Source organism: Marmota marmota, unplaced genomic scaffold (genome assembly GCF_001458135.2).
Source record: "Marmota marmota marmota unplaced genomic scaffold, marMar, whole genome shotgun sequence".
NCBI classification, from domain to species: Eukaryota; Metazoa; Chordata; class Mammalia; order Rodentia; family Sciuridae; genus Marmota; species Marmota marmota.
Genome location: NW_025999991.1, coordinates 198,859 through 206,162, shown reverse-complemented (window position 1 = coordinate 206,162; position 7,304 = coordinate 198,859). Strand labels below are relative to the sequence as shown.

General features: G+C 35.6%; 1 pseudogene; it reads left to right on the top strand.

Annotated features, from left to right (window-relative positions):
- The first annotated feature begins 6,333 nt into the window (after positions 1-6,333).
- LOC107153962 overlaps positions 6,334-7,304 on the top strand; it is a 40,823-nt pseudogene continuing 39,852 nt past the window's right edge.

Genomic DNA, 7,304 nt, shown 5'->3' with positions numbered 1-7,304 from the left:
TACTGTTTAACATAAAGTTGTGAGAATGCACACAAAGACACGAAATGTGTACCAGCAACTCCAACTTTTGGAAACAACTTAGCCATTCTCAATAGTTTAAGTGAAAGAATTGCTACACTTCTTTATTAGAAACTAATATTTTGTTGTTGTTGTTGTTGTTGTTAAAATGTTATTAGTTAGAAAAATTTTGTTATCAAACTACTCAGTTTTTACATTTCAATTAATTCCGCATGTAATTGCTTTGTGTATCTGTGTGTTTGTGTGTGTGTGTATGTACATACGCACGCATGCTCACTTGCATGTATGCACATGCCCTCAAACATGCTTGTGTTGCTGGGGAGTCAACCCAGGGTTCATACATGCTAGACAAATGGTCCAATGCTGAGCTACATCCTCAGGCCTCAATTACCAAAAGTTGGGGTTTGCTCTTCCCAAACAGAATTTTAATACTATCCTAAACTTCATGAAGTTAGGGAAAAAGGCTTTTCCTCTGTACTTCTATATCTACAGAGCCCAAAGGTAAGTGAATAATGGTAGAATTTAATTGAATAAATATATCTTGAAACTTTATTAATTTCAGAATGAATGACAGCAGATAAGTCACAATAACTAGAAAATCCTTTGTTATTATTTCATAAGCTCACTTGAGTATTTCTCTAAATAAATGCTTCTTTAATATAATCTCACTTTGCCTCTGATCTAAGACAATTTCTACATTCTGCCTACATTTCAGTAACTATAGTGTTCTAGCTATCAAGCGGCTTGAGAACAGAGCACTACATTGTGTATTAAAGACAGGATCTAGCACAGAACTTATCACATTGTATGTGTTCAGTTAATATTTGAGTGAAACCCATGTCTTAGAAGCATTTGTGTCAAGAATGCTACAGAAGTTGCAGGGTACTGTACTTTTCAGAAGGGATTCTGGTGGTGCCCCCCAAGTTCCCCCTCACTGGCCATCAGTGTTATCTTTTAACAATTCACAGCAGCTCCTTTTTCAGAAAATTCTCTTCAGGTCAAGAGAGCCACATCCCTTCCACTCCCGCTGCAGAAGGGCAGACAGGGTACACAATAGGTCTAACTCTGTAGAGCCATTTGTGTCTAGACTTCTCTTTGGTATCACACTGAAGTCAGCTGAAACCATACTCTTGCTTACACATTATTTAATTCCCTAATCTGTGTCTCATGTTCTGCTTCTCTTAAGAGTGCTCCTCAGTAAATCATTTGAGTAGGAATTACCCTCTCACACTATCATGAGAGAACCTAATGTGAGGTGCATATGTGAGTGGTCCAGGAAGCTAATTCAGGACCTGGATTCCAATCACTGGCAGGATGAACATAAGGAGTCCCCTTGTGCCTGGTGGTGGTAAAGTAACGGAAGTCCCTGGAAATATAGCAATATGATTTTAAAAGATTGTTACTTGCTCAAATTGGGATGGGATTCATGTGCAAAACTCAGGAATTTGGCAAGTATGGGAGAAATAGCAACTGTAGAACTAGGTGACTATTTCTTTTCATGGCTGATTTCATTCAGATGTGGAAGTAATAAGTTTAAATTACCAAATGACCAATGTAAACCAACTGTGAGAGTCACAGCAGTATTGAAGCAGCTGGGCCCTCATGTTATGTTTAGAAATCAGACATGGTAGTGTGTGAAGCCCAGCACTTAATTCTGAGAGCAGCCAACCCTTAGGACTTAGACTATTGAAGTTTTAGACTATAAAATCAGGGTTTTTTCCAGGAAGGGGCAGGGGCCTTCGACTTGGAATGAGAACATTTCAGTAGATATGCTTGATCAGCTTGACAACCTTAGATCTATTTCTCATGCACTGTCTGGATCTTCCTAGGTGGTCACCCTCCTGATTAGGAGACAGGTTATAAGAAAAGGTGGAGCACTCAAGTGAGGCAATGCATCATAAAAATGCTTTCCCTCTGCAGGGTATGTCCTCCCTCCTTCTGTATTTGATAAAATAGCTCAAATCTCCTGGGAGCATGCTGGGAAAACCCACCTTATACCACATGTTTAGGGGAGGTTGAATGATGTGTCCAGTCCCCACAGATATGGAATATACAATTGGAAAAAGGCGTTCCAGAGGCACAGGAATGGCTGTTTCATTCAGCTGAATAAACAGTGGAAGCTGGTGTTTTAGATCTGTCCTCCCTGGTAATAATAGGGATGCTAGGATTCCAGAAGAACAGAGGCCAGCAGCCAGGACCTAACAATGAGGAGCGAGGAAGTGTGATGGTAATGGACACAAGGTTAGAATGCCAATGATCCAGAGAAATCTACAGAGACTATCAAAAGCACTTGGACTGAAGGAAGCAAAATTAGCACCTCTTAACATGTAACTAGAAGATTGAAAATGGAACTGCTGAAGCCAACCCTTTGCACATTTTCCAGACCAAAGCCAATATGGAGACTTCCCATCCTCACGTGGAAGGATCTTGTAATATCTGATCATGAGTAAGCAGAAGTGATCCCCCAGTCATTTCAAGAAACCTGTAGTTGTTTTCTGAGAAGCCACTCACTGTGGAAAGTGGACTTCAAGTTTTTTGAGAGTTTCTGCTTAGATGACCCATAGGAGTATCAGAAAATAGTTGAAGTTTTAGCCCAAGTTGGTCTCAAATGTGTCCATTGTGTCCCTGGACCCACCCAGCAGTGATTTCTTCAAATTTCATACGTATTATTTAAATGGATGTTCTTCATTTTTGATATCACAACTGTTATGGGATGAAATCCAATATAGTTGGAAAAATCATGCAGAAATCTCTAAGACTGCCCTTCTCCCACTACCAAGATAATGAACATAAAGAAATTGTAACCCAAAGGATGACACAGTTTGTGCCACACTGAAGATTTAAAATATGAATATAATTCATAAATTTGGTTCCTGAAAAACTACATAACATTATGCCAGATACTAGGGAACTTCTACAAATTAACCAAGCAGTACCTACTTTATAATTTTTAACTCTGGACATTGGCTTTGCCTTGTGAAAATATCTTTCAACAATAATAGAAAAACAAAAGAAAAAAGAAAAAGAAGGAAAAAATGTAAACACATGTGGAAGCTAGAAGAATTTTTCACTAGCAGGCCAACAATAAGAAAAGTAAAAGGAAGTATTCCAAGCAGAAGAAATGATATCAGCTCTAATCAGGTATAATGAGCATCAGAAATAATAACATGGGTAAGTATACAGCATGTTTTATTAGTGTATACTTAGAAGACAATATTTTTTGTCAAAAAAACAGCAAAAATTATCATGAAGAAATACAATTGCTGCTATATGTTGGGGTTAGGGAGTGATATATTTGGACTCTAGTGATTTCTTAACTGTCTCTTAAGTTTCTACTTACAACTCTAAATGGAATACACCTGTGCTTAGGTGTGTTCATGGGAGTTATGAGTAATTTCATACTTCTAAATGATATGTAGAGATGTACCATGATATGATGGGACATCAATGCAAAATGATATATAGTTCTGATTGTCAAAGAAATTATAAAATGTTTAAATGAAAATTGATCATAAATAAATAATTTCATTTAAACACTAGAATTTAAGAACCCCTGCATTTATTGTTGTAGGATATGTATGAAAAGTTTTAACCAGTTGATGATTTTTTATTGTAGGTTTACATATAATTGTGATGAGGTAATAATTCAGCCAATATATCATTGGTGAACATTTTATTCTGGCATTAGCAAAAGCTCAGGAAGTCAACATGTGTCTGCCTAACAGTTTTAAGGAATAAATCTGAACATTTTCTGAAGCTGGGTACTATATAACAGCAAGAACACCAAACTTAGCATATGAACCCAATGATACAGATTTGTCCAAGGACTCTTGCTGTGAAAAGTAATTGAAAATATTGTCAATTCTCTCACTTTCAAAAGACTTGTCATTTTGGACAAACCTTCAATATTTTCACAGTTGCTGATTCATTCTTGTTCTATTCATTTAATGTGAGAATTTTGCAAACATGTTTTTTTTTCTTTTTCTTGTTTTTTTCCCCCTATACTGAATCACTTTTCATTTGAATCAATATTTCTTTCAATTGGTACACACAAAACTAATTGTGTGTGATCATATGCCAAAATATCACCAAGTAGAGAACAGTAGGATTTTTATGAAGATATCTTATACAATATATTTAAAAATGGAATCAACTGAGTTTGAATATAGAATGTACTACACACTCTAGGCAAAGGTACCAAAAATTTGAATCAATTTATTACTTGTCAATACATATTTAACCTTTCTATCTTTACACACACACACACACACACACACACACCTTTAATTATTTTCATCTTTCATTTTAAAAAATAACAACATAAGATGTAAAATATAAGCTTTTACTAGTGAATTGAATTAACCTTTTATAGTACCAAGGATAGAATTTTATTTTAATTTACTTTTGACTCTGTCTCATCAGTGATACTTACATTTAATCTAACAATTCATACCCATATTCCTCACATAAAATTTACAAAACCTGGAATACCTCTCCTTTACTTTTTCTTGGAGCAAGGACATAAAGAGTGGAACCAACTTCACAAATTCAAAGTAATAAGTTGTTTTTAATAAGTACTCCTATCTATAGTGAGCCCTAGGTTTCATTTGGTTGACAAATGTTTAAATATATTTAATATAAGATTTTGTAAAAAAAAAAAATAGTAATGGGAGCTTAAATGCAAATGCAAATTGTGCTTGGGGGATTCGTGTGATAGTCCAAGCAGATGTCTGGTCTTAGCTGACTCACGTTCAGAGTTAGAATTACATTATTACATGTTGCATGCTGCATCTGTAGGGTGGGTGCTCCTACTTGTCCCTAATCGTATGTTCCTCAATTTTCTCCAACAGTTGTTTCTTATCTTATTATCTTTATAATCCGATATTCATCTCAAAACAACCTGAACAAATGTCACTACTATTTCTAAATATAAATGAATTCTAACTGAACCTAGACAAAAATCCAAACTGATTTTCATTGCCTAAAAAACCCTAAAAAATTCCACCAATCCAGTCTTCCAATATCAAGTATTTCCCACAGTGCTGTTTTATCCTTTGGCTGTTGTGAACTTTTCTGAGGTACCTAAACGCACTGACTCAAATCTCTAACATTTTCTTTCCTTTTTGCCTGGTTTTATTTTCTTCCAAATGTTTGTGTGTTTATGTGGCTCACACCTTAAGATTCCAGACACTTAAAATATGCTTTTCCCCACCTCCAATCACTCTTTATTATCCTTATTCATTTTTGATAACAATTATAACTACTTTAAGTAATGTTAGTCATCTATGTTGTGTTAGAAATAGGTACATATGTACATATTATACACACAAATATGAACATTTCTGTTGTGTTTATTCAATCTCCATAGAATTTAGAATGTCCATCAAGTAACAGGGACCTGATAAGTATTTCTGAATGACATCATGCAACTGTGAAGTAGGAGTTGTCTTTAAAATGAAGGAGTAATCAGGAAACTACATGAAAGAATGAGCATGCATGTTGACATAATAACAAATTGTAAATAACACCTTGAAATTAGGACACTTTAAATTACTTAAAACATTTTTATACTCAATATTTCAGACATTTTGCACTTAAAAATTTGGTAGAAGCTGGGTGTAGTTACCCACACCTATAATCCCAGTGACTCTGGAGGCTGAGGAAAGAGGATTGCAGGATCCAGGACAGCTTCAGCAACTTAGTAAGGACTTAAACAACTTAGTGATACCCTGTCTCAAAGTAAAAAATAAAAAGAGCTGGGGATGTGGCTCAATGGTAAAGAATTCCTGGGTTCAGTCCTCATACTCCCCAAAATATTTGGTAGCAATTTTTTCACATTTGTGAAAGTCATCTGAAGATTTTAAGAACTTTCACATTTTTAAAATTTTAAGTATTTTTAAGTATTCAGAACAGATGTTTGTGTTTTAGTAAATGTTGAGCCAGGCTAAACAATAGTCCTCTAAATTTTTCAATATCCTAAGGCCCAGGACCTTTGAGTATGTTAATTTATTGAGCAAAGGGAATTTTGTTATATTTATTTTGTAGTTGGACAGAATACCTTTATTTTACTTATTTATGTGGTGCTGAGGATCAAACCCAGGGTCTCACATGCTCTATTGTTGAGCCTCTGCAAAGGGAATTTTTGAGTATATGATTGAGGATCCTGAGACAGGGAGATGAGCCTGGATAATTTCCCTGGGTTGCCCTGCAATTTCAAGGGTCCTTACAGAAATGATGCCAGAAAACAAAGTCAGAGCAGGAAGAGTGGCAACCCAAGTAGATAGAAGAGAAAGACTTAAAGATGCTGGACTAGCTATGAAGGTAGAGGAAGGATCTGCAAACTGTGAAGAGCCAAGAAAGGATTCTGACCTCTCAAGAACACAGCAGGTACGTCAAGCCTGCAAGACTTTGCCTTCAGTCCAGTGAGACCCGTAGTAGATTTCATATATCTAGAACTTAAATAACAATTTTGTTGTTTAAGTCACAAAATTTTTGGTAATTAGTTGCAGCAACAGGAGAAAATGTAGATAATATTGTGGAAGAAATAAACAGGTGAGTCCGTGAAAGATTAAGCATACATTTTTTTTCCTAAATAAATTTAGATTCATAAAAGAGTTGCAAATAATAAAGACAATAGTCTCCCATTTCAGCAGCCTTCAGCAACCATCACCCACAACTACATTTTTTATATATATTTTTTTTAGTTTTAGGTGAACACAATATCTTAATTTTATTTTTATGTAATGCTGAGGGTCAAACACAGGGAATCATGCATGCTAGACATGTGCTCTACCACTAAGCCACAACCCTAGCCCCCACAGTTACATTTATACAACCATTTATGTCAAAATTAAAAGATTGACATTGTTAAAACATTAATGGCTACAGTCCATTCAGATTTTTTTGAGTTTTTCCACTAATGTCTTTTTCCATTCCAGAACTCAATTCAGAATGTAAAATTGTTTTTAGACAGGGTAATTCCTTAATTTCTTCTCATCTTTTGACTTTTAAATTTGAAATCCATTTTGTTCTTGTTTTTAATGAACTTGATAACTCTTTAAGAACATTTAGCCTGGCATGGTGGCCCATGCTTGTGATCCCAGTGACTCTGGAGGCTAAAGCAAGAGGATCACAAATTCAAAGTCAGCCTTAGCAACTTAGTGAGACCCTGAGCAACTCAGTAAGACTTTGTTTCTAAATAAAATATAAAATAGGGCTGGAGATGTGGCTCAGTGTTTAAGCACCCTGGGTTCAATCCCCTGTACCCCCCCCCCCAAAAAAAAAAG